Here is a 27,427-nt window from a genome sequence, read left to right as displayed (position 1 = left end):
AAAATAGCTGCACAATGACTAAAAGCAAGCCAAGAATCATTACTTTGGTATGCAGAGCTTTTCCTAAGGGTGTGAAGATACTTCCTTTTCTAAATACACCTTTCATATTTACTGTGCTCTATTAATCACTGCAGAATTAGCAGATAGCTGCCCAGTGCTAGGGCATTTATGAGGAGAGTTCCAGAGGGTTTTTCTTTTTACACAGATTATCTAAGCAATATAGTCATATTGCAGGTATGATTATCCAAGTTTAGTGTCAATAAGTGCTTGGTAACATGCTGGGGTGAGAGGACATTGTGTTATATAGATGACAGTACAAGTAGCATCTCCAAACACATTCTATTTAGCAGAGTACAAAGTTGTATTTTGCTCATTCCTGGTTTAGCTGTTCCTGTAGTTCCAACAGTGTTTTTTTAAAACAAAGCAGTTTCTTTACCAAGACTGACAGTTATAGAATCTTGGATTCATTGTGAAGTAGAGATCAGATTTTACCTGAAGTGAACAAAGACTTTACACAACCACAGAAGTGTGTCCCTATACCCTAAAGCATGTGGGTTTTTGAATCAAAATCTGATAAGCCCTAAGGGCTTTGATCATCCTCTCCTAAGGTCTCAGCTGCTGTAGAAAGCCTCAGAGGAAGGTCATTTCTACTAAAAGTCCTCTTAAAAATTTTCTGAGCCTCTCCACTTTCTTGTATCTTGGATTGCAATTCTCCTTCTACAAAATACAGTAAAGTCAGCTCAGCTTTGCAGCAGCTTCTTGGGTTTTGAAGGGAGTTGCTGTCGGTGTGTGATGAGTTTGCAGTGTGTCCAAAGATCTTTTCCCATCCTACTCAGACTATTACCTCCTCCTTCATCAACAACAGACACCCTAAGCAATTCTGCAGAGATCCTTGATGCTGCAGGATGGGAATATCTTGCTCATGATATCAAAATTTGCTAACGCAGCTGAGAGACCAAGAATCCTGGCACTGTCTTCTAAATGACTTCTTAGGACTTTCTACTGTGCCATCATGTGATTTTCAAGCAATTATTTGCCTGAATCAGAAGAGTGAAATGATCAGATTTAATTGAGTCAAGGTAGATCCTGTACTATAAATTCAGTAGTTATTTTTAAACATATTCTATGGGATTCAGTAGCAAAATTCTGGGGGATGGATATCGGCACATAAGTCAACTTTCAGATGCAACTTTTTCATGTCGAAAATCACTCAGTAATCAGATTAATTCTTCTTTTTAATGAGATCCCTACTTTCTATTCAAATCACAAACTCTACCCCACATTTCTCTTTCTGGATTATGAAATGCTTTTATCTGCATTTAGCTGTTGAAGGAAATAGTAGGTTGGATGGCTCACTACAGGGGGTTGCTGCTTTTATCTGTTTTTTTTCTTTTGTGGCATACACTCTGTATAGGCCGAAAAAGCCTGAAAATCCTTGCAATTTTACACCACTTCTTATGGAGTAGGAAACATTGTATTTTCACATTCCCCCTGGATTCGAAATGTATTCTTTACCTTTGTCCTGGTAACACAGAGTCACCTATGAGCAAGAAAGCTGAAGGTAGAGCATGATCTGCACAATAAAAATGGCCTCAGCAGATGCCCAGTTACAAACAGGACCAGTTTTTGACCTACAGAAGACAGTGTGGATACAAAAGTGAAGAAATCCTGCTTGCTGTGGGCTGAGGAGAGAGCAGGATATCGCTGGGAGGAAAAAGCTCTGAGTCCAGATACAAGGGTTGAATCCAAGGAGTCTTCAGATGATTGACAGCCTTAATGGAAGCAGCCTGGTGTCTGGAATATGATAGCTAGAAATAAAATAGGAATGGTTTCTCTATGACCACAGTTTGACAGTGGGAGGTCTGCTCGCACACTGGAAGAGTGCACTGGATTGTGAAGTGGAAAAAGTAACAGAAATTGACAGTAGAAATGAAAAAGGAGCAGAATGGTGGGATATACTGCTGTCTTTACAGTAAAACAGGACCTTGGAGAGTAACCTGTTTACATGGATTTCTCTATTAGAACTCCTGAAATACAATCAAACACCTGCAACAAATGAAAGGTGCCAGGAGGAAGGGAAAAGGCTCTTTTTTGATATCTTCTACTTTAATGTGTTTAATAACTGTGTAGCTGACTTCTGCACAGCTTCGCTCTGGCAGCCAGGGTTATTTAATACCATAATAGACAAGATAACTGACAATTTTGTAGGAAACATTAACATTGCAAATGTTGAGATTAGCAAGTTGGCAACTTTGATAGAGGCTATATCAATCATTCATATTATTGTTGCACTGAGACTTTTCTGCCCTGGATCCCTGGGAACAGTACAAAGAATTAAAATGCAACAGTACAAATATTTAAGTGTGAGCCAAGTTAAACAGAGGGAGATCTTAAATCAAAACCTTCTCAGCAGGACATTGTGCTACTAGGAGAGTTTTTAACTCAAAGTAAAACTCTTAAGTGAATTTATACAAGCAATTAAGGGTAACCAAAGGGCAACATCAGGTGTAGCTATGACATCATGCACTGCATATGAAATTCTATATTATATTAAATTGGGATGCCAATTTCATTAAGAATTTTAGAGGATCACAATTTGTTTCAAAGGGAAAAGATATAAAAAGTCAGTACAAGCAAGGATGGAAGATGTGTCTTGGACATGGCACTCAAAGGAACTTTGAAGGCAAAATTTTATGCATGATCTAGCTGTGTTTTCAATAATTCTATAAATTCAGGCAATAAGAAGTCCTTGAAGTGATCAGAGTAGGAATCACTTTTTAGCACCAAATGGATACAGACAGTGAAGAAAGTTTAGGAACATAGCTGTTAAAATATCACAAACATCTGTCAATCCTGTCTTGTCTGCTCTGCCCATTGACAGAAGAATTGCTTTTCCTTCCCCTGCTAAGGTACCTTGTATCTATCTCTAATTACATTATTTCAGGAAGAGAGATGGTAGGATTTTTCAAAAAGATATATTTCCCTTATTGTATCACAATTGTGTAATCTGCTGGTGGAAGGAAGAATTTGTATGTAAAACAGTGAGAATAGAATTCATTCCTAAATAAAATCTCTTCTGACAATAGCAACTAAAAGCAGACCTTATCTTTCTGAACTAGGAAAAACCTTGAACACGTTTTGAACCTTGCCAGAGCCCTTTCCCATTAAGCTCAACACCTGCTAACTCTCTCCCAGTTAATCAGTAGATACTGCCATCCATTCTTATTAGATTAAAGCTGTTCCCCAGGAGATATCCCAATAAACTGGTGGTCCCCATTAAACTAATTCAAATTAATTTGTACTCTATGAGGGTTTTAGTGCTACTTCACCTAAATCCAGCCTAAGACTTCTGCTGTCTTGTGTGACTTCACCAGCAATTTTCCTACAAAAAGGGCTAAAATGCTTTCCATAGAAGGGATCCATCCCATGGAGATTCTAGTTTGCAAAGCACTTTGTGTTATTTCAAAGTGTGAGTGTTGAATTGCAAGCTCCTTAACTAGATCTGAAGAATCTCTGCCTCACTTTCCAGGTCCCGTGTGTGGTTCTCCTGTCACCTCCATGGACTCCAGATTCATTTCTCCCAGACATTTTCTATCTTTCCCCATGTCCACCAAATTTCCTTTCCAGAACAGACCTCTCCAGCTGCTCACAAAGAAAAATTCAACTTAGTCAGTGCTTTTCAACTCAACAGTGCTGTACTAAGCCTCTGTTAAATGTGTTACAGACAAAACCCTCACCCTTTTCTTGAGCATAATAGTGATTATTCATGAGTGATTGGCTGTGTACTGTCAGAAATCATCTAGTTTTTGGGCTGAAACTCAGGCATCTGTTTTGCCATAATCAAGAATGAAAAATGTCCAGCTTCATTTGCCAACCACACAACTCTTATATTTGTTTTTCAACTACATCTCCCCTAATTTTTTATTTTTTTTTTAAAAAAAACACTTATTTGAAAATCAAGTCATTCAAAAGATGCAGCAATCAGGTGTCTAAAAGATTTATTTCTTCATGATAATTGAAAACACACCTTACATTTGCACTACCAATAAAGGAGGATGATTTAAATATATTTGTACAAACGCCAAAGTAAAGAGCAAGCAAATCTTACATTTCACTTGTCAAGTTAACATGAACTAGTAGCTGGGAAAATACATTGAGTACAGAACTACAAACACTCCCAAGAGGGCCAGTACTTACTATCCTCCATTTTCTACAGCAGCTGGCTTCTGCATCTCTTTGAAGCAATTATGCAGTGATTCAGATATTACTCATGGCCTGAATGTAGAACCAGTGAGGTGCTCTTGCTAGTATTCCTCATACCTGGATCTGGTTACGTGCTGCTGTACACCAGAAATGTGTCTGAGATACACAGGGATTTCAGACACATGATGTATCACTTCCCCATGAAAATTCCAGAATGCACCAGTGGGAAGATTTGGAACTATATGGATTAGGGCATGTTTGGAATGGGACAGACTTGGAACGGTAGATGCAAAAGTAATTGGGAAAAAAATGACTGAGTGACGTACAAACAATCATCAAAATTATCATTTTCACAGGGTTCAGTCATCATTCTGGGTAAATAATACCACTGAGAGCAAAATCACCCAAACCTGAAGTCTTGCAGTCTAGAAAGGATTTGAAGTTTTCTGGCTCAGGATCTGACTCAGGGTGCAAAAATGGGAAACTGAAGATGCTTTGCAGGGCATGCATTCATGGTGAGGCCCATGGAGGAAGAGAGACAGTAGTCCCAGTACACTTCTCAAGAAGCCATAAGTCCCTGATACTACCTGTAGTACCAGGATCAGGAAGCCTTACACACTGGCACCTACACAGCTTCCTTTCCCCTCCCCTCCCTGGCCTTCATCTTTTTTTTCTCCCCTCTTTTTTCCCATCTCACCTCCTCCATCTTCCTTATGCACTGCCAGGAATTTGGAATGGATGGAGGGAGACCAAGAGGGCTCTTGTAGGAAATGCTAGGGATTGTCAACTACAGTGGCAGTGAGGAGAGATCCTGTACTCCCAAGGAAAAGGAGTAAGAGTTCAGAAGCCTGAGACTCTTGTGCAGATCCCCCTGGAACACCTTCTTGCCTGTTTCTATCCCATCATCTACAACTCCTTCAAAATCCCACTATGACCCACCTCAGTGAGACGTCTGGACCAGTTCCAATACTCAGATATGAGGCTGGCCATAAATTCCCAAAGGGAGAGGGGGAATGGAAAGACTGACTCGATGATGGCTCTTCTCTCTTATTTCCCCAGCTCCCTTTTAGCAGTATTTTTCTCTGTCCTCCCTGTAAATACCCTGTCTGGGAGCAAAAAATGTGTCATTCTGTCAGCCTGGGAGGAGAAGACACCAAGAGAAAAACATGTGCATTAATGAGACATATGGTAGCAGATGGAGTCAAAGTTTGATGACTGACCAGGGATGATGATGATAAATGCCCAATATTTTCAGCTACCTTGAAGTTCTGTGTCTGAAGTACATCATGTTTTAGGGAAAAAAAAAAAAAAAAGAAAAAAATTTTAAAAAAGGGGAAACACACACAAGAACATAAGCTTGCATACATTATAGATGTTCCTCAGCCAACACACATTTTGGTCTTAATGCAACACTGGAATTCAATGAACTAATTTATAGATGAGATTACATTAGCTGATTAAACATTATCTTTGAACCCTAAAATCTATGACTCAGTCAATTTTACAAATCCTTCATCCAAAAATAAAGTACACAATGTTCACATTCTTCAACTATTTGCTTATATCTAAAGCTTTTCCTAATAAATTGGCTAAAATTGCCTTTTTTGTTGTAGTTTACCAGAGAATACAAGCATCAGTTCAATAGCTTTGTGATTTATTTTGTTGTTGTTGTTGTTGTTTAAGGAAGAGCTTTGCTGTAGAAAATATTATAGAATTTTTTTGCCTGAAATTATCCCCTCAGGCCACCACTAATCTAAACCTAATAGATAAATCGCTCACTCTTAGGATGCACCACATGAGAAAGAAATAAGCAGTTATTGTGAATTTTAGTAACATGAATAAAGCTTTTTTGGGAAATCCTCTCAACAACATTTTAACTGCTCAATTTTAAAGTACTGTTAGGGCAAACAAACAAAAGTAAATTCCATTACTGGGGAAAAAATAATTTTTTTAAGAAATATTAAATTACAGAAAAGACAATCCCAGTGGTATATTGATTTCCACAAGGGTTTACACTTCATTAGATGTGCTGATAATTACCAAGGTAGTGTGGATGTTTTTCAGCAGCCTTTGATTCCCATCACTTTACATTTGCCACACTTATCTATTGCAAGTAGAATTACATAGATCAGAATTATTTTTTGCAGTGCTACTAAGTACTATAAACTTTCAGATGACCTTGGAGACTCTACAGCTTGTCCACTCACTACTGAAGTGGCTCATTCCATCAAGGACTGAGATGTTCTGAGTTATTTTGGTACCAGATATGTCTCTAGGGCTGAGGATTTCTATAGTGAAATAGAAGCACTCAAACACTCTGTCTGGGAAATACACCACACAAAAGCCTTGTGTACAACTTAAGCTCCACAATGATGATTAAAGGGCTTTGAAGGCAAGAGTAAATAGGGCTTTATGCAGGCTCTTTGCACCTGCATGAACATTACGCTAATTGCTTGGGCTTATTTACTTTTCCTCTCACAGCCAGAACCTAGAGATAAGCTTCCACTGCAAATCAGCCTGAGTAAAACAGTCTGCACCAACAGCAGAAGGAAGTGAGCCTGTGAATATGTTCATTTTACTTTGCAGGCATGAACAGACCATTATTGCACTCAATTATTCCTACTTCTTCTCCAACCAAACACTATGCAAAACAGGGAAATTAAACCCTTAAGCTGGCAGTGCACGTACTTAACCAGAACTGGATATCAAGCAGACTGCTGGATCCAGGAGCAATGTCTTCAATGGCTAAAGACAAAATTTCTCCAAAATAGAAAAGAAGGGGGTAGGCACAGCGTGACACAGACACAGCACATGGACAGACATGACACAACTGTGTATCTCAGCAAACAGGCTGACTCCAGAACCACATTTTCATACTCATTAATTGTCTGCCCCAGGTGTGATGTCCCTTATAGTGCTTACTGGCAGCCAGAACAAAGGCATTGAAGTTTTTATTGTTATAAAATCACTGTACCTGAAACAAATGTTCCATGTAGAGAAGGTACAAAAGACATGAGTGGTTACATTTAAATTATGGTTTAATTGATAATGTTGGTTATAAATCTGTATTTTTCTCTTGTTAAGAGGTGTTGAAAGGTTGGAAATGGAAAGTATAAGTGGTCCATTTTGTCAGTAAAGAAAAATGAGATTTGATCTCAAGTCTATGTGGATTTAGAGATGACTGTAGAAATTAGTAGATCAGTGCAATGACAGCAGTGAGATAGTCAGGGCTGTGAGGCTAAAAGGTGATGGCAACAATTCACAGAAGGGTTTCCAAGCAGTGGCTGACAGCATGTCAGAAACTCAGCACTAACCTCACACATGCTCTGAGAGATTCATAACCAGCTATTATCACTCATGGGCTTAAGTTAAAAGAGATATTTCTGATGAAACACCAGCTTAAAACTATTCTGTCTGCTATCACAGAGTCCCAGAACAGCTTGGGTTGGAAGGGACCTTTAAAAGTCATCTAGTCCAAGCCCCCTGCAATGAGCTGGGACATTCACCACCAGACCAGGTTACTCAGAGCCCCTTTCAACCTGACCCCGACTGAAGGGTTGATTCCAGGGATGGGGTATCCATCACCTCTCTCTGCAACTTATCACAGAGTTTCACCATCCTCATAGTAAAAAAAATCTTCCTTATATCTACTCTGGATCTACCCTCTTGTATTTAAAACCATCACCCCTTGTTCTATCACACCAGGCACTATTAAAATATCTGTCTCCATCTTTCTCACTAAGCCCCCTTAGTAAAAAACAAGTAAAAAAACATGGTTCATCCATAAGCTGATGATTGTATGCCACTTAAGTTTCTCCATCTCAAAAAACATATAAAACAAAACAGAAAAAATAGTGAAGAACAACAGGATAAGAGGAAGGGCTATAGGACGAGAGCACTGTGGAGCTTGTTCCAGTCAAATACACAGACAGGACTCTCCAGCTTGTTAAAGAAATGGCAGAGAGAGGAGATCTCAGGAAAGACACATGGAATGCCTAGAAAAGCAAGGAACAAGTAAACTGAAATTATTTCACATCATAACCAATAAAAGAACCAAAGAGCACCAAATGGCAGCGGCAAGTGATAGATTCAAAACAAAACAGGGGAGGCATTTACCCACATAACACCTAGGTAAAGATATTTCTGCACAGGATACTATGAATATTAAAATCACATCTGGATTAAGAATGTGGTAAGAAATTGCTACTTTGTTATAGTATCACCTATAAGGAAGGAAGTAATTGAATTGAAAATACCTAAAATCTGGGGGATATTCTGGGAAATAATGACTGTGCTTGGTCTGTTCTTGTACACTACTCTGGGCACCTCTGCCTTCAGCCAGACAGCAGGGTAGATGTACCCCTGCCTTGAGTATACAGTCCTTTTCTGGTTTAGACTTTGTATTGGTTTCATTAAAATCGCTTGGAAAACATAAGCTGATGCAACCTTTAGGCCAAAAGGATGAGCCATGAAACTACAACAAATGTGAGAGATAAACAGCTTGTGTTTCATTCCTCCATGGTTAGATACATTACCAGGACATTTTTATATTCACCTCCTACAGCTTTTCCTGACCCAACCTTTTCTACATAGGCCATTAGCAAATTACAACTCCATTTGTACTGAAGGTCTCAGCAGACAATTATGAGCTACCCCTGCTATTCCCAAGGGGGAAACACATAAATAAAGGTATCAGTAAAGATTCATCAGAATTTGGATATGATTTGGGAACATCTAAGACAGACACTCACCTTGTTCTCTGCGGGAGTAACTTTAACTTAGTGGGAACAGAAAATAAAAGCCTAGAAGGCTTTTTATAAAACTGGTTGAAAGGCTTTGGTTAAACTACTTTTCGGTGGAAAATTACCCAGTCTGATGCTTGATCTCCAAAATGATGATGTTGAATTATTTTTCTCAAGCAGTGTCAGATTATTAAGGGCAAACCTCACTTTTCATCTAGAAAGCAGTTGAAAGGTGTTCAGTTTGCAACTGCAGACTCAACTGAACAGTCTGTGTCAGAAACAGCACCAAAGTGTCACAAAGATTTGCCATTTGGGTCCTTGTCTGGATGATTTCTTTGCACCATCTGCCCTGAATGAACAACAGTTCCCATGAGGTACAACCGTGATTCAGAGCAAAAATAGACTACAGGATACATCAGCAGCCCAGGGATCCCATTTCACAAAGGAGAAATATTCAGGAGCTCTCTACACTGCAGTTCTCTGGAGGGAACACTTCTGAAGGTGCATTGTTGGCCAAAAACAGGGACAAAAACACCTCTCTCACTCATTCTTCATTTTAGCAGCAGAAGTCCTGAATCTGTGGCAGCCTAAATGATTTGACAGGATATTCTTTAAAACCTTGGATGCAGAGATTGATGAAAGTCAGTGATGAGTTTAGGAAAACTTAGGACAATAACTAGAAAGATTTCCCCACAGTGATTAAGTCATATCACCTAAGTTTTTAGAGAATAAGTCATGTTTCAATGAAGTTTTAATCCTGTTACATCTTCTTGTTTCAATGCAACATGAATTTGTAAAAGTCAACAGATTTTAATCTGGATACATCTGAGATTTTAACATGCAGAGACAAAAGTTTTGTCTAATGTATTATTCTTCTCCCTAAAATCAGGTTTTAACATTACAATTGCTGCTTATAAGAACTACCCTTCCACTTTGCTTTATTAGCTAGCATTTAGGTGCTAAGTACTAAATAGAATTCAGTCCACTGGGGTTTGTCACACACTGCAGTTTAGAGCAGAAGTAGCTGAGGCATCATTCTTTAATAGTGGCATAAGTCCTTGTATGAGCAATAGAAGCTGCCACTCTCTTTATGAGCCAAGCTAAATGCTGTTAAAATGATGAATGAACTAGTTCCATTTTATTTGTTCAGCCTTTCCCAGTGGTCTTCCTACAACCCAATTTAAATCACCAGTTTGTGTTTTACATAAATTCCTGTGCTTGAAATACACAATGCCTGCATAGAATGGCAGAACAGCAGTAAAGGTTTATTCCCTTTCCCAGTGAGCAAAGAGTTAAAGAATTGAAATGGAGCTGAAATACAAATTCAAGATTAATCCTCATGTTCTGAGACAGCCCTTAAGAGACTTTTCCAGGTAGTTTACAAGACCATCCTGCTTTGCAGCCAAGTGTTGTTGGGTATCCATGGGAAGTTGAAGCTCAGACTGATCAGTCCCTCCAGAATGCAATACAAAACAATAATGTTCAAATCAAAAGCATCTTGATTAAATAACCTAATTTAAAGGTACATACAAGTGGTGGTGTTGCAGACTTTTTTTCTTCCTGTGAAGACTAAGAAATCTTCAAATTTACCTTATTCTTAAAATTAGGGATAAACATTTCTTTCCAATGGCATGTTTATGACCTATTAATTAGTTCCCACAAGCATAGCTGAAATCCCAAATCTGCTTTAACATGGTTCAAGGAGATAAAATTACCTTCAGCCAAACATCCCAAAACGCAAACTGAGAAAGAAATCACATCTTGCTGAAGTTTGACTGGATGATCAAATACAGATCTCCAAGGCCCTATCTTTAATTTCAGTGGAGAGGTGGGGGGAGTGAGGGGGCAGAGAAGGAGAGAGAGAGACAGAGAGCACACAAGAGAACACACACCAGAAATTAAACTGTCAACCAAATTAGCTGTCGAGCAAAGTCCAGAGCCCATGGTTTATTTTAAATGAGCATATGTATCCTCTCTGTGTCACCAGGAGACACAAGCCTGTTTCAAGCCTTACCCATACAGGATCACTTTTAGCCCAGATCTTGAGTTTTAAAGATCTTCCTCTCAGTCTCTGGTCTATTAGGAATGACACATGCCTAAGGAATGCGTAAGAAATTGTAAGAAAAAACAGAGCTGGGGTAATCACTTGCTGTGAATAGCATTGTAAACCTAAAAAATGAATCCTTAAATTTTCCAAGCCCTTCTGCTGTTATGCACCTCATCACTTCAGTGCAATTATTTCAATCTAGTTGCAAGTAACACAGTTAGATGACTGAATTCTGAATAAAAAATATTTTATTTCATTCTCTCCCCACAAGAAATATCATTTTGTCTGAGCTGTATTTATAAGCTTGGAAGGAGAACTGAGGAATTGTTCATCTCACAGTGATGTGAATGGCCTGAAAGAATAGTTCCCATGCTATAAGATTTTTCTTCCACAATTCTCCCAATAAAATAGAAGAGGTAACTAAAATCCAGTAAATAGAAATGTGTGATACTGGTTAGACTGAAACCAATTCACTGATTGTCATGGGAACAGTTATAGCCACAGTTAGAAGTGTACCAGAATGCAAGTTCATTTCTTTTTTTTCCTTATTTGCTACTAATTTTTATCAGAATATCTATTGGAGATGCTTTCCACAGAGAGAACAGAATGTGGTTAAAGGAATTTGCTTAGTCACTACCATTGCACAGGGAAGGTCCATGCAGTTATAAAGGGGATATGATCCACCACAAGGAAAGGTAGTTTGAGAATCTCAACCAGTGCTACCTTGTGGAAACACTCACATGGTCACCATTAAGGAAATAATGTATAGAATGTATAGAATGTCTAGAAGAACACTCCTTTCCCTTTGGAGAGATAGCTCAGTAAAAGAGTAACAGAGTAAACAGAGAGGAATATTTATCTAGACTGGTAGAATTCAGGGGAATTGAAAGGACTGTTTAACTGGACAAAAGAATTCAAGAATCTGGAATGTGAAAAAGGCCTGAAAGCTCTTGAAATCAAGGACACAAGATTATGCACAGCACACTAAAAGGAAAAACTGTACAGAGCATTTTTGAGATTCACTGAATGAGAAACTTCCTTGTAGGTAATATTTTGAATAAACAGAGAATCTGAGATACTTGGAAGGAGAAACTTGTATGTCATAAATCATAGAAGTAAACTTAAAATTGCCAAAACTCAAGGTACATCAGGCTACACAAGGGAAACTAAAACATGTAGCAAAATAAACATTGTCTGTGTAAATAGTAGCACAAGAATAAAATAAGTTTAAAGGAGAATGAAGAAATTGACGACTGGGATAGCCCAAAAAGGAGTGAAGCAGACAGCCATACAGAAGATACAAAATGGAACATTACCACGTGGCAACAGGATCATGACCATCCTAAGTGAAAAGGCAACTGAACCACTGTCCTTCTAGGGAAGTAACTTTTATGATCAGAGAAAGCAAATATAATAAGGCCTTCCTACAATCAGTTCTCTATATCTGTTCCATCAGTTGCGCTGCTGTGGTGGGAAATGGGAAGTGCAGAAGAGAATGGGCACCCCTGGCTCATAGAAACAGGATGAAATTTTGCAGTGCACACTACAAAGTGTGTGTGTGTGTGTGTGTGTGTGTGTGTGTGTGTGTGTGTGTGCTGCACATCTTTGGCCAGGCTCAGCCCACCTATCCAAATCACAAATTTAGGAACATGACATTCCCATGTTGCTTCTGTAGTCCATAGGAATTGATTAGCACTTTCAGCACCAGATAGAACATGAATCAATTTCTTGGGGAAACTGTCCCTGTCACTCCACTGGCTGCAGCCACTTTACTGAGCAGCAATTTCCTTCCCCACCTTGCTCAGACATGTGGCCACTCACAGGCAGGGCAAAACTCAAACTAATGAAACTAATGAAAAAAATATGTTATAAATTGGGGATTGCCCACTGGAGGTGCCAGAAAGCAATAAAATTCTGGCTTGATTAGTCAATCATAGCTGGAAAAATCATTTGGTTTCAGATGTCCCTTGTGAGGCATTTTTAGAGAGCAAGACCATGATGAGGCCATCTGGAAAACAATATGCAGTCTCAGGCATCCAGATGCAAGGAAGATTAATTTAGTCTGTAACAGAACTACAATAATCAAAGAAATGAAGAATTTATCTTCTGAAATGAGATTAAAATATGCTGGCTTGTATGTGGCTTGTGTGGCCTAAGAGAATAAAGGTTGTGAGGATTCTGACTGCTTTCTATAAACTCATCAGTTTAAGTTTCTGTAAACTTAGCAAAGGCTAAATGCTATTTAAACTAAAAGACAGTTCTGCTGCAATAACAAATGGATACTCATTAGCCTTTAATAAATTTAGCCTGACTATTGGACAAAGGTTGCAAATCCCCAGAGGACTAGAACAACTTGTATTAGGATCAGTTCCAGTGCTTAGTCACAGTGATGCTGAAGTGTGATCAGTTCAGGGTCAGCATTGCCAGCCCAGCTGTCCACAGCAGCAAGGAGCAGCAGTCATTAACTCATGGGCTCCTCTCTAGTCCAATGCACCTTTGGCCTCCACCACTTCTCTTTGGGAGCTGAGCATTTTCCAAGCATTTCTGTATTCACTGCCTTTATATGGGTAGTGACAGACTTCCAAAGACCTTTGTGCCTCACAGAGACAGAGGCCAAATTTTTGGAAGTGTTCTGCAGTCACAGGACTTCTGTTCTTGGATTGGCACACTTGAGTGTGTTGACTTGGCAGCAGATGACGACTTTTCTTTCACGTCATGTAGTCTTTCAAGGACCACCTTCTGTGCCAGAAGTGAAAATAAAGGTGTGCTGAGGGCCTGCAACAAAAATAATCTAAGCTAGAAGAATCCACAGAATATTTCACAGAAGTCAGGGAGTCAACTGAAAGCTGACTGCAGGCTGCAGGCTGAGTCAGGCTAAGGCAAAAGTGATGGAGACCAATTGTTTGGAAAAAGGAGGTAGTGCTGAGAGCGCAAAGCAAAGCAAATAGGAAGGCTAAGAGGAGATACCAAGTGTTACCATCAGCTTTGATACAGAATTATCATATGCAAAGACAGAGAAATGCCTAAAAAAGAGGCACAAAAAGTAATTTTTCCTCTTCTGAGCATGACCATGATGTTTACACATAGGCAAACATCAGCATCTCTGAGACAGTGACAATCTCCTGTGCTAGGCAGCACTCCCCGCCTATCACTCTTGATCTCTGTTCATACAAAAGGTATATATATATATATATATATTAGCTGACATAGCAGAAACCTGACAGATTTTCCAGCAGCTGATGAGGTCAAAGAATTCTCTGTCTTTGGCAAGAGTCATGTTTTAAGGAAGAATTCCAAAGAATGATGGTGATATAGAAGAACAAATCCTGAAGGTCTCTCCTAAAAAACAAGCCAACTCCTTTCTACTAGAAACTACCAGAACACAGGATTTGGCTCAGGTATGCTTAGACTGATCCCCACTGACCCTGGGATATGTTCATTTTTCTTCTCTACATGGCATTTTGCTCTTTACTGGGGTCCTGGTTCATTAATACATCTCCCAAGCACTACTGCAATGTTAGGGAAAGCAGTAACATCCCATCAGTAAATTTCTATTCATTTTAGCAAACGATCATCCTTGTAGTGCCTGTAGATGCCATAACACCATATGGCACCTGCCTTTTTTCTTCCAATATTACTGTCATAATTGATACTGTTTTCAATTTTTTCTTAAAGGGCAAAACACATTTTTCTTGTCCTGATCTCAACAGGCATTTGAAAAGGTAGGAGCATTAATTAGCTCCTCAGCACTCTCATGCCATTCATTTTCTAAATATATTCAGTGCTTGTTAACCCTTGGTTTTGCTTAGCAAGAAATACCAGGGCAACTATATTGCTTTCAGGATCCTGCTCTGGTTAATATACAGAGTAACTTTGAGAATAGGGCCTGGTATTAAATATCATTAAGAAGTTCTGTTGCATGTAGTTGGGCAGCTGAAAAATGAACACATTTTCTACTCTGACTAACTTTTCTGTGCAGACTCTTATCCAGCACTTCTTCCAGTAGTCAGGAGGTGGCATCGTCTGCAATCACTATAGAAATAACCAGTCATATTTTTTCCCACTCTCAGGAGTGCCATGAGAAGTGCCTTTAAAAATGAAATTTGAGAGAGGAGAGAAATTAACATCAGTGTTATGAAAAGGTTCAGGCTGGAGGGGTTTTACTCACACACACTCTTATGCACACTCTTGATTCTTTAATTTGGAAATTCCTGTTCAACAAGTGGTACGATAATAAAATGGTTCTCTCATCAGCTGTGTTCTGGCACCATAATTTATCCCAATGAGATTGTTGATTAGTGAACCCCTCTTGATATAAATGTGGTGCATCTCATTCATGCTATGAGCACAGGGTAATACCTTTCAGTTTTAAGCATGAAAAGCAAATTCTATTTTAAAATTGATTTGTCCGTTCCATCTTGAAATATAGATCAGAGTTTTTATAGTGTCAGTTTGAATAAAACATTATAGTAATAGATTAATAATGTAAAATGAGCCTTAGAGATAATCCCTGAGTATTTTAATATGTTCAGGCCATTTTATTTTAGCAACACTACAACAACAAAAAGAAATACACATCTGTACTAGATGATCCTTGAGGTCCCTTCTAGGTATTTCTGTCACCTTCCAGAGGTCTAGAAGTTGTTCAAGTGATATGAGATGTGTAGCTTCTGTTCAGTGGTTTACTGATTGAAGCTAAGCCATAACTTTAGCCTTTTTCCTGCACCTGCATCACAAAATCATCAAAACCCTGACCTGAGAAAAGGTACAGAGCTCTGTCTTGGCATATAGTTAGAACTTGCAAGGTTCTACTTCCACCTCTTCCTTCCTATTCACAGAGCACCTCAGCATCTTAAACTGCTGTTCTGATGCTGCTCCACGTCTTCCAGACAATCCCCTTAGGTGTTCTTGAAATGTCTTTTCATAGACTAGAAATGCAAATATGATTCCAGCCTTCATTCTCCAAAATTAGAAAGAAGTCACCATCACTTCTACTGTATATTTAAAACACTGCTGAAGGCAGCTGCAAAGGTGGATGAAGATGAATGCAAACTGCAGAAATCTCTTTGTGGAACTGTTTCCAGTGATTGTGGTTGGATTTAGGATTTGCAAAGACACAGCAGTGAAAAAGGGAGGTACAGATTGCAGTTCCACAGCAGCAGACTGATATAGGACTCTAAATAATGCATCTAGAAGCTGAGTCACCTGTAGTAGGAACATTTTAGGCTGCTGCATAATTCAGGGGCTTTTGTTCCTATAAAGAATACATTCAGGTTTTCAGTTCTAAGCTTCTAACATGTCCATGGCCACCTGACAGTGACAAATGACATGTTGTACAGTTTGAAGATCTCAGTGCATTTTTCATTTCCATTTCTCCTACAGTCCTCACACACCCATCCGCCCTCATGGCAATGACCTGACACTAAGCCCCGTTCAAGGGCAGCCTGTCTTCTCTCTGAGGCTGGCACAGGGTAAACCCTGACAAGAACTTCCCAGGGAAGACTGGACAGACTCATAAGTCCATTCAAAGCAGAGCACCACAGCTCAAAGACCTTACAAGATGCCAGGCCCAAGGACCAGACAGGCTGCTCTGGTGATGATCTTCAGGCACTTGGAGCACGGAGATGCCTCCAGGGTGGTTCTTACTGAGCCACAACATGCAGAGGACACGTGTCAGACTCAGCCTTCTCCAGCTAGGCAACAATCTCCTCATGAAGTGTCAGCCAGCTTTCTGCAGGTTCTTCTGGCTGTTACTTACCTCTAGAAAACAAAATTTTTATTCTTCAGGTGCAGGAATTGCTAACTGAAATGTTTATGGCATGAGCTGGATGGATCAGATGAGTGATCACAGTGGTCTTCTTGCTGGTACAGAGAAACCATTAAAAAACAAGTTGTTTTGACTGAGTTGGCTAAATTATTTATGAATGCCTGGAACTTCACACAGACAGATCTAGAGAACCTAAAATCTGCCATGGCATCTCCTGCCAGCTCTTAAGCTGCATCTTTGTTAGCTATCAAATAGCAATTAAGACATTGCTTAGAATCAGCCTTCTGTATCTAATCTGCTGGAAAACATGGACTTTGAAATCCTGCCAGAGTGGTAGGAAGTGTTTCTGTACCTTCCAGTAGTGCCTAGTTTTATCACCAAAAGCAGTTAGCACAGGCTGTGATGAGGTTAAAATAGTACAGCTCTTCTATTGCCTTCAATGAAAGCATTTTTTTCCTCCTACCTATGTGGATTAAAATATACTTCAACAAATTTAAAACATCTATATTAAGTTATATTCTCCTAAACTGGTTTAAGATAAATTGAGAGAGATGTTGTTTTGCTGATGACTTTACACATTTACTGGAGCTGGATTCTGAAGCACACCAGGAGGTTTCCTGTAACCAGGAGGTTACAGAAGGAGATTTTACAAAGTTTTCATTCAGAATGTACTGGAACTCCTTATCTCTTAGAACAACACTTATGACTTTGGATGAAACTTGAGACTAGTGCAGAGGCATCCAACATCACTTTCTAGTTGTCAGGTTGCCTGAAGTTTGCCCTCTTACTCACCCAAAATATACTCATGGATGGGGAAAGTATTCATTCTCTTATTTCGGAGTGGCAAAACAGAAATTATATTTGTTAAGATTCAAAGATGGAGATAAAAATTAAAATAAAAGAATAAAAGAACCATTTTAACAATCAGAGATTTTGTCTAAAGCCTGGAGACAAATTTCTTATCAATGAGAATCAACACAGCTCTTGAGTGTTCTTCCACATTAGCACATTTCTCTCAATAAATAAACTTCAGGAGCTGAAAATCAAATTATATCTGCACTCTTCAAGTGTAAGTTGTTATGACAGGAAGTATTAAAAAAAGGACCAGTAAATTAGATGTCAATTCTGAAGACAACTAGTACATGCAATGTACTACATTGTGTGGAGGATAAATTCAAACAGAACAATGTGGAAATACAAGAAAAACAAAAGCCAATAAACCAAGTCATAAACATAAATCATAAACCAATGTCTGAGGACAAAAATCAGACTAACTAGATTGAATTTTTCACAGAATTTAAAACTGTGTTCCTAGAAATACTTTTGAACAGTGAGATGGAAGGAACCAGAAGACAATCAACAGGACCAGAAGGTTGTGGGCTTTTGTAAAGTGGTGCATTTGGGTCTGGCTTCTAATCTTCAATTTTGTAGGGTCTGTTCTCTGTCAAATATTTCTCATTTCATCCTCAACTATGATTAAAAAGAGTCTCTCTAGGTTCCTTCCTAAGATCAAAGCCCTAAGGGTTAAGCATCACAACCCTATTTTTTTCCCTTCCTCTTCTGCCAGGTCCAGGGGCCTAACATCCTGCCCAATACTTATATTCTCCATAAACCAGTAAAGCTGTATTCTTCATGGGGAAAGAGGACTTGTTTAAGACATTAAATACCATTTTCTTAATGGCAGAGAATAGTTTATCTATAAGGCTCCCAGGGCTTTTGGTATTATTTTGGCAGGAAGGAAATAGTTGTCAAGTAATTTCAGTGTCCATGGTTGAAGGACCATCCCTAAAAGTACTGGAAAATAAACCCAAATTACCAAAAGAGATAAAAATTAATAAATTTGAATATTGTGTGTTTACCAGACAGTTTTGTGGTTTTCATTTTATTTTGGAGTTTGTATTTTGCTTTTCTCTGTTTCCAGAGAGCTGTCTCTGAAAGTAAATGAATTAGTTATAAATTAAGCAACTTATATATAGCAACTTATATATAAGCAGCAACTAACTTTCAAATCAATGACATCTGATAGACACCACAGTTAAGAAAAGAAATTAAGGGTTCCAAAATTAAAGTAGGAAGTTCATTATGGACAGCTTTAATCTCTGATGTTTTCCAGAAGAAATTTTCAAAATCTCTCTATATAGCACCCAGAGATTGCACTAAATGCTTCTGCTGTTGGGGTACCTCAAACCTCAAGAACTGTGTTGGGCAAAGATCTCCCTTATTGTCCCTCTGGCTCTGTGTAGTCCCAAGGTGCAGCAGCTCCCTCCTGACTGCACAGTAACTTTAATGTGCTTCTTGCACCAGATTTGCAAGGAAATGTCTCATTCTGACCTAACTGGGCCATTTCGTGGCACGTCAAGTCCTTGCCTTGCCCCATGAGCCAGAAAACAGAGGAGCACTTTTCCCTCTTCACTTGGCTGCCCTTAGCATGAGGCAGAGCCTTTGTGCCACTCTTTCCTTTAAGGCTAAAGGTGTTTTTTACCACAGATTGTAACCCAGCTCCCAAATTCAATGGGAACTACAGACAATGTTGAGCAATGTGTCTTAGCGAACGCTTGCAAAATCCTTCTTATAAAAACAGGAGCCTACATAATTTTCCACCTAAGAACCATAAAAGAACCAGCTGAACAGATTCCCAGCTTCCTACTCCAAACTAAATTAGAAATATATTCTAATGTGTTAAGCTGATGTTCATTTTAAATATGACTCTGAATGTAGAGATAATTCTGAACCAGCTGTACCAGCCAAGGGGTCAAGCATAGGATGGGGCAAATAGAGGTTGTAGAAAAACACAAAGTCACTATTTATGTTGTTCAGCTACTGGAAAATTAAATCAGAGGAGTATAAATAATGGAAGTCAATATATTTTTATGAAAAATTTTTGAGTGAACCACAATTTCTTTTGTAAAGGCAATTGAGTAGATATATTTGGATAGTAAGATTTGACAAGTGCCATTTCATATGGTTGTGACTACTAAATAAACATGATACAATATTAAAAGCAGTTAGCAGAAGGCTTGCAGTAAAAGTCACCTCAAAAAGTAGCATGCACTGTGGTATTTCCATTTAAAAGAATCTCTTCAGAGGGCTGGATCAGGGCAGCTCAGTGATTGGTACAGATGTCAGAACAAACCAATGTTTTCAAGTGTCCTAAAAGTAAATACAGAATTATTGCTGATAAAAAGAGATAAAAAATATTAGCAATGTTGTCAAATGTTGATAAGCAAATCAATTCAAATGACCAATGCCTTCCATAAGATGTTCCCATTTAGTCAAAATATGTTTTTCCACAGACATTTAAAAGCATAAAATCTATGAGGATGCATTGCAGACCATAATGCAAAAAATGGGAAGGAAGAAGTATGGGAATGGGTTGTACCCTAGAAAGGAAGGACTCAGGAAAGGTCACTGGCTCGGGAAGTCAGGCTGGTTGAACAACTCCACATGAGAACCCAGCAGCAAGGCATGACAAAAATAACAAAAGTAGTATTTGTATAACCATGAAAAAAGTGAATAGAGCAGAATGACAGTTTTGCCAGTTCCAGACAAAAGTCCAGTTTGAAGACAGTGGCTGAAGTTCTGATATTGAGAATTTTTCAGAGGGTTTGTAAAATCATTGAAGTTGTCAGAAAATTGGGAAGACTCCGAAGTAAAGAAGCTGCTTCAGCAAGAAACTCAGGCAGCTCACGTTGTTTAGTGTAGTGAAGAAAGAAAACTGACTAATATAAATGTCTTCACAGAGAGAAAATGCAGATTTTTAATCAGACAAAACAAGTATACTCAGGATCCAGACCTGTTCAAAGGGGGAAAGTTGTTAGCACATACAGAGGCATAGAGCTCCTGGTATCCAGGGAAAGAGCATATTCTTCATTTCTTGAGGTTTCCCATCAAACAGGTTGTTACAATCAACTTACTGAAAGCCTGTCTCAGCTAGATTCACATGAGTTGCAAATTCTCTCCATGCTGCTCTTCCCTGGGGACAGTTACAGACCCAGAAAAGCAAGCTTCCCATGAATTATTAGATTTATGTCTTGGGAGATAGGGATTCAGTCCTTGCCTCTGCCAAATCTGATTTGTGTGCCATTCAGCTAGTTACTCAAAGTAAGCTTCATTTTACCTACTTTTGATATCTACATGCTAGATGTTTATTTTGCATGGGTATGTCTGAAGCATTTCATTATCCTCAGCATATTTATCAGCCAGTGGAGAGAAGCAGGCACTGCTGGAGAGCTTCTCCTCCAAAAAAAAAAATCACCATACAATGAGGAATTTCATGCTTTGAAGAAATCTCTATGCTGATTGAATGAAGGCAGGAAGGTGGCTGGCTTTGACCTGGACAATAACACCCCTGACATATAAATAAGTGAAGGTTTTCTTTAGACTCTTCTCAAGAGGATATTAATATTTCTAAGCTGCTGTGAAAATGATACCTTAGAGACTTAATATTATTAGGAAATATATGAATAACTATAATAAGTGGAATTTAGAAATCACAGTGTTTTCAAATTTTTGCCAGGCTCCAGGGCAAAAATGAAACTGAATCTTGGGATGTCATTGAAAAATATTTAAACTGTGAGCCAGATCTTTGAATGCTATGGAAAAATACTGAGGATATTGAATCCATGTACACTTTTCTCAATGGAAAAAAAATAGTTTAAAATATCTCTTTCCCAAATAAAGGCCTTTTCAATTTTGAAGGGTTATTTTTGGTCCATCTGGCTTTCAGGATGGCCAAAGTTGTGCCAGCACAGCTGATGGGGTCATGAACTGTTAAGTGGCAGGAAAAGCCTTTTAAACGAGATTCACTACTGAAAATAAAAAGATTATGGAGTTACAGTATAACTCAGGATAGTTAAGGAGGCAAATGAAATTTCAGCAAAGCTCTGAAATGGCACAGAGGAGTGGTGATTGAAGACAGCTGATCTCATGACATGAAACAAAGGTTGTGACATTTCTCTCTATCAAAAGGTAGTCTCTCCCATCCACACAAACTCTGGAGGCAACAGCTAAAATGACCACCCTGAATACCAACAGAAGAAACACATGCTGTGAGTTTCCTATCTGCTTGTTCATAAAAATATATCCATCTTTAATTTTCTTTGGATTTGATCCCAGCAGTCAGATGGGAAGGAAGTGTTGCACTTCCCTTATAGTAAAACTTAATCAGTTACAGCAAGCAATCCATTCTGCAGCCCTTCCTCCTGCCAGGGGAGTTTACTCCTCAAGCACTAGTGAGCAGGAACAGTGTCCCCATTGTGGGGATCAAATGTGGCTCTATCCAGCAAAGCCTCCCATCACCAGAACCTGCAGCAAGCACCACTCCTGCTCTCTGGCACAGCCCCACCTGTCCCTCCCTGCTGTGTTCCTCAGCAATTCCAGTGTCACAATTAAATTCATATTAAAAATAACTACAACAACCCCCAAACTGCATTAAGGGACAAAGACTTGAGTAACCTACTAGCAGGGTTGGAAGCAATTGTCTGTCTTTGTTCAAGGAATTTGCATAGTGGCTGTTTCCTTTTCTATATTTTTTTTTTTCTTTCTTTTTTTTTTTTTTCTGCAATAGTTATTTAATGTAGTCATTATACTTGGTTACAGCGGTTTGAATTGGGAAGCTGCCAGAAAGACACTATTTATCAGGGTCTGAGGGGCTGGCTATTTGAACTGAGTATTTTATTTTCATGGATCTCCCCTGCTTTGCCTTGGAAAGAGCTTATAGGGATTTACTCTAAATGTTCTCAAGGATCTGGGGTTGATTGGGGTGGAGGGGGAAACACCAAACCTTAAATACCTTTACCTAACATGAGTTTTCACAAAGTAAATAGCAGAGATATATTTTAATAAAAAGATGAGAGACTAATTCACACAGAAAAGGCACGAGTACATTATGTTTATTCCCTGTACTACACTTTAAATTACACCTTATCAAATCTTCCTAATCAATATCCCAGTGGATGTTTAAATGTATATTAAACAGATATAAGAGATTAGGGGAACAGAAGATAAAGACATGCACACACTGGACATATTTAGAAAGATCAAAATGCACAAGAGGAAGAGCCCAAGATGTGGAGTAGTGAGGAGAGAGAAGCCTAAGGTATAACAATAATGCAGCAATAATCCTAAGAGCAGGTTTGCCATTGTGACAAGCTCTGTGGGGAGGGCAGAGCTGCTGGGCTGGCTCTGGGCTGCTCAGGGTCCACCAAACAGGGCTTGGGCACAAATCCAGCTCATCACAGGTCTTCGCTGCAAGAATGGATTCTGTGCACTCAAGTGCAAGGGTGAACCCAGAGAGGAAAAGTCAGCACTGCCACAGGACTCTGATATATCAAAGAAAAATTTTCTGAGAAAGTACTTTAGCTCCCAAGAGAGTATTTAGATAAAACATTATTTTAGTCACAGGGGGAAAGGAAGGGACTTTAAGTTTTCTTCTACATAACTAATTATTAAATGAAAGTGTCAAAAGGTGACAGGAAATGTGAATTTCAAAATTTCTTAGAGGAGAACAAATTATTAAAGAGTAAAGTACTGTAAATAATCTAACCCTTACTATTTTTATTTAGTTGGGAAATTGTCCCTGTTTAGGTAGTCAACTCTAATTAGAATTCTCTTCCATATTAAAATAATCTGCAATTAATATGAATGAATATTCCAAAGTTCAGAATATGACATTTTTCCTCCTAGACCATTTTACTTCTTTATTCCTACAAATTAATGTCACCTCCTCTTTCTAGACCATCTAAGTGGTTCATTTAAGTAGTATCCAGTCCCCAGTAATTTCTCCATTTCCACAGAGGAGCCTTTGTGGTTGGAAAGTTTGTGTGTCAGGCCATCAGTCCTTGCAGTGACAGCTTCAAGCTACAAGAGCCTACCTTGTGTGGCCTGCAGCAGTGGAACTTCTCCTTTTCCACCCATTCACACAACTTCTTTTTCCTTTGCAAAATATTTTGCTGCTTACCACTGGCTCAGCTGAAGTCTTCATTCCTTTCATTTCAGTATTCATCTCAGTATGGCCATGTAATTATTTTAAATTATTTTGCTGAGTTCCTAGGAGGAATTAAAAATTAAATTAAAAAAAAAAATTAAGCTGTGGGCAAGGACAGAAAATCCAGTTTCTTCCTGAGCCAACCCAAGGGTCATACATTTGTCACTTTCTTTTATCCTATGCATTCATCATAAGAAAGGCCTGTCACATTGGAATAATGTTCTTGCCACTATCTTCTTTATGTGGAAGGACTCCAACATGACATAGATTTTTGCAGTAGGTATAGCCTAAGGCAAAAGACACATCAACAACATATTTTCTCTGACCTGCCCAGAAAAATGGGTATTTTCAAATCCATAGTGCCATGTATTTGTCTCTGAAGAATGCAACCTTGGCAGCTTGGCAACAGAAATCACTTTAAATAAATATCTAATATTCTGTAGGATAAATATAATGAATTAGTCATTGCTCCTTACCATAATGTAGCAGCATTCCTGAAAGCCAAGGCTCTATTAGCATTTTGAAGAGGTATTGAGACAAGGATGGGTGTTCTGGGGATTACTGCAGTGGGAAGTAAAGATGAGACAGTGGTAGATGATGAAGTGCAATCAGGATTCTGCCACAGCCTCTGAATCCATCCCTACACATTCCTGCAGGTTTTTTGTAACTTGATAAATAATTACCTCATAAATCTGCTAAATATTTGGCTCTTTTCCTCTTTTGCTTGTAAAGATGCGCATTTTTAAATAGACTTGTGGGTTCAGTGAATCTGTAAGTGAACAGCTCCTTTGGATACTCATTTTACTGCTAAACCAAAATAAGATTGTTATGCAAAGAAGTAAAACTAAAAATTAAATGTTGCTTTCATGCCACAATTATCAGCGCCAAATCCTGCACCCCAAGGATCCTGTCATGAGCTGGTATCAGTTGATACAGCCTCATTATTCATTGAAAAGTCTTTCATTATTATTTGCTCTTCTGATCTTGTCAGTTCACTCTTTTTATTACAGCTCCTGCCCATGGGTGCAAGTGAGTGTGAGCAGGGGATACCCACTGCTCTTCCCTGGCAGATAAACTCACACAGAGCATCCATAAACAGGCACAGACACGTCACCTGCCATAAAAACATGAAGATCTGCAGAGCAGAAACTAACATGCTTAAAATCAGGAATTAGTGCAGAGAATATCCACTAATTCCTGCAAATCTAAGCCATCTTTTGCTTCTTTAGGAGCCAAATAATAAAACAAATTATGCACATGGTCTGCAGGAAAGTACTGCAAATACAGCAGCTGTTAACATTCAGAGTTGCAGGAGGAAAAAAGATTTTATTTCCACCACATTTCTCATTCTTGTTTTCTTTATCTTGTTGGCTATAACCCTGGCCTAGCCAAGCCCACCACCACATATGTTTCTATTTATCTGCTTACAAGAGGTCCCTTGGTTTGAACACTGCTTTGCTCAGCTGAGACCATGACACACCTGCATGGGAAGAAGAGTGTGCCTAAGCTTGAAATAATCCACATTAGTACCCTCTGCAACAGTGAAAAGTTTCCACACCTGGTGGGAGAGACCACTGCATAATCTCCCAATCTTCCATTCCACAAAGACTGGCCATTTTTATTAGTTTCTCACCAGGATGTGAGATATGTACAGACAGGTGCTATAAAACAAATTCATCCTCACTCATCACTGAACTATCACTGAGAATGCACAGGGCATCTGGGGACCCTTTCTTCTTGATAGATAACACACTCACATTCTCCATGACTGCTGTAATTATCAGTAATAATTTGATGTTGCATCACTGACTCCAGAAGAAAGGCATTCACATGCACCGAGTCAAATCTGGGTCAAATCAAGACTGTTTGACGTCCTGATGGAATACCAGGGAAAAACATAAGTGAACTTGTGTCATATTCCATGCACACTTGATCTTGATTTTATTAGGACCTAAAGATGCATTAGTTATTTATGAAATCATCTCTCCATAAAAATAAAAGCATTTACTTCTTTGTAAATATCAGCATTTTCTAATAACAGAAATTTAAACTATTATATCATAACCACCCCAGTTACTACAACAGTCCAGTGAGATGTGGTAGCCATGCATTACAGAGCTCACAGAAGGACAGAATGGTTGAGGTTTGAAGGCACATCTGGGCATCATCTGCTCCAAACTCCCTGCTCAAATACCTACAGCAGGTCATCAAGGACCATGTCCAGGTAGTTTTTTAATATCTCCAGGAGTGGAAACTCCACAATATCTCTGGACAACCTTTTTCAGTGCTCAGTCACCCTCAACAGTTAGAGAGTTTTCTGTGTTCAGATGACACTGCTTGAGTTCCACGTGCCGTGCCACTGGTATTGTGCCCATTGCTTCTTGTCCTGCCACTGGGTGCCTCTGAAGAGAGCCTGGCTCTGTCCTCTTTGCACCCTCCCTTTGGATATTTATCCACATTTGATGAGATCCCACTCAAGCTGAGTTTTCTCCAGGCTAAACAGTCCCAGCTCTCTCAGTCTTTCCTCTGAGCAGAGGTGCTCCAATCCCTTAATCTTCTTCTTAGACTCTCTCCATTAAGTCCTTCCCCACCTGTACTGAGGAAATGGACACAGTGCCCTGGTTGTGGCCACAGCAGTGCTGAAGGGAAGGATCATCTCCCTCAACTTGCTGGGAGCACTGCCTAGTGCAGCCCAGAGATACCTTTGGCCTTTGCAGCAAGGAAACACGCTGGTGACTTGTGCTCAGCTTGGTTTCCACCAGGGCCTCCCATTCCTTTTCTGAGTAGCTCCACTGTATGCTGGGCTGCCCCAAGCACACATTGATACAAGGGGCTGTTCCTCCATAGGTGCAGGATTTTGCACCTCTCCCTGTTGAAATTCATGAAGTTCCTGTCAGGCCCCTTCTCCAGCTTGTGAGGTTGGAGGTGGAGGGCAGCACCACCTGCTGCTGTACCAACCACTCCTCCCAGCTTGTCATCTTCAACTGCTTCATTTTGTCCTTCAGAAGATGATTTCAATGAGGTTATAAAATATACCATAAATATTATAAAATATTATATTATAAAATATTATAAAATACAGACTTTGTTTTGAAAGTCTATCCCCACTTGTACAGTCAGCACTTGTTTGCTGGCTACAATCCACAGAACAGTATTTTCCACCCTGTATTTTCTTAGCAGGTACCTTAAAGCATAAGCAGTGAAAAGATTGTGACTTCTGGTCTAAGACAAAAGTACTGAGTTAACAGTCTTACACTGGTCCACAAAGGTGGGGAATTTCTCCTGTCAGAGTGTTGTGCTGCTCCTGGACAAGTAGAATAGTAGAGAAAAAAGGGAACAAAATTCTACCTGCATTCCTCATCCAAAAACATTGTAGTAAACCTCTTCCAAGGCATTCAGGATGGAATGCCAGTATTACTCTGGTAGTATTTGTAACAGAAAAAGTCTCTCCCTCTCTTTTTGTCTGTCATTTGTGCATTATTTATTAAGTATTTCCAAAGGAATACTGCTGGCCACTAATACCCTGCTGGTCAGTACTACCATTACATTATTGTCACTGTAGCATTCAAATTTCATTCCGCAGAAATGTTCCTTACAGGAACATCACGATTTACTTTGCCATGTTTGAAAAGTCTGACATTTCCACAGACCAGCACTTCCCAGTTGCAAATCTGAGGCTGCTT

General features: G+C 39.2%; 1 protein-coding gene and 1 long non-coding RNA gene across 7 annotated transcripts in view; one reads left to right on the top strand and one right to left on the bottom strand.

Moving 5' to 3' along the window:
• The window catches only part of BEGAIN (brain enriched guanylate kinase associated), a 157,914-nt gene that overhangs the window by 117,249 nt on the left and 13,238 nt on the right, over window positions 1–27,427 (top strand). The gene's annotated exons all lie outside the window — the stretch shown is intronic.
• LOC147652715 (uncharacterized) lies at window positions 19,656–25,081 on the bottom strand. 2 transcript variants are annotated; one of them, XR_015288279.1, is made up of 4 exons: window positions 24,428–25,081; window positions 24,221–24,305; window positions 23,718–23,806; window positions 19,656–19,909 (listed from the first exon to the last, which is right to left on the bottom strand). It is a non-coding gene; the product is annotated as an uncharacterized LOC147652715 (long non-coding RNA). The 2 variants fall into 2 exon arrangements; XR_015288278.1 differs by lacking the exon at window positions 19,656–19,909 and having other exon boundaries at window positions 22,041–23,806; window positions 24,428–24,551.

Source organism: Cyanistes caeruleus, chromosome 6 (assembly GCF_971803275.1).
Source record: "Cyanistes caeruleus chromosome 6, bCyaCae1.hap1.1, whole genome shotgun sequence".
Taxonomy (NCBI): domain Eukaryota; kingdom Metazoa; phylum Chordata; class Aves; order Passeriformes; family Paridae; genus Cyanistes; species Cyanistes caeruleus.
Note: the sequence above shows the minus strand (reverse complement) of the source record. Positions and strands in the feature narration are given on the sequence as shown.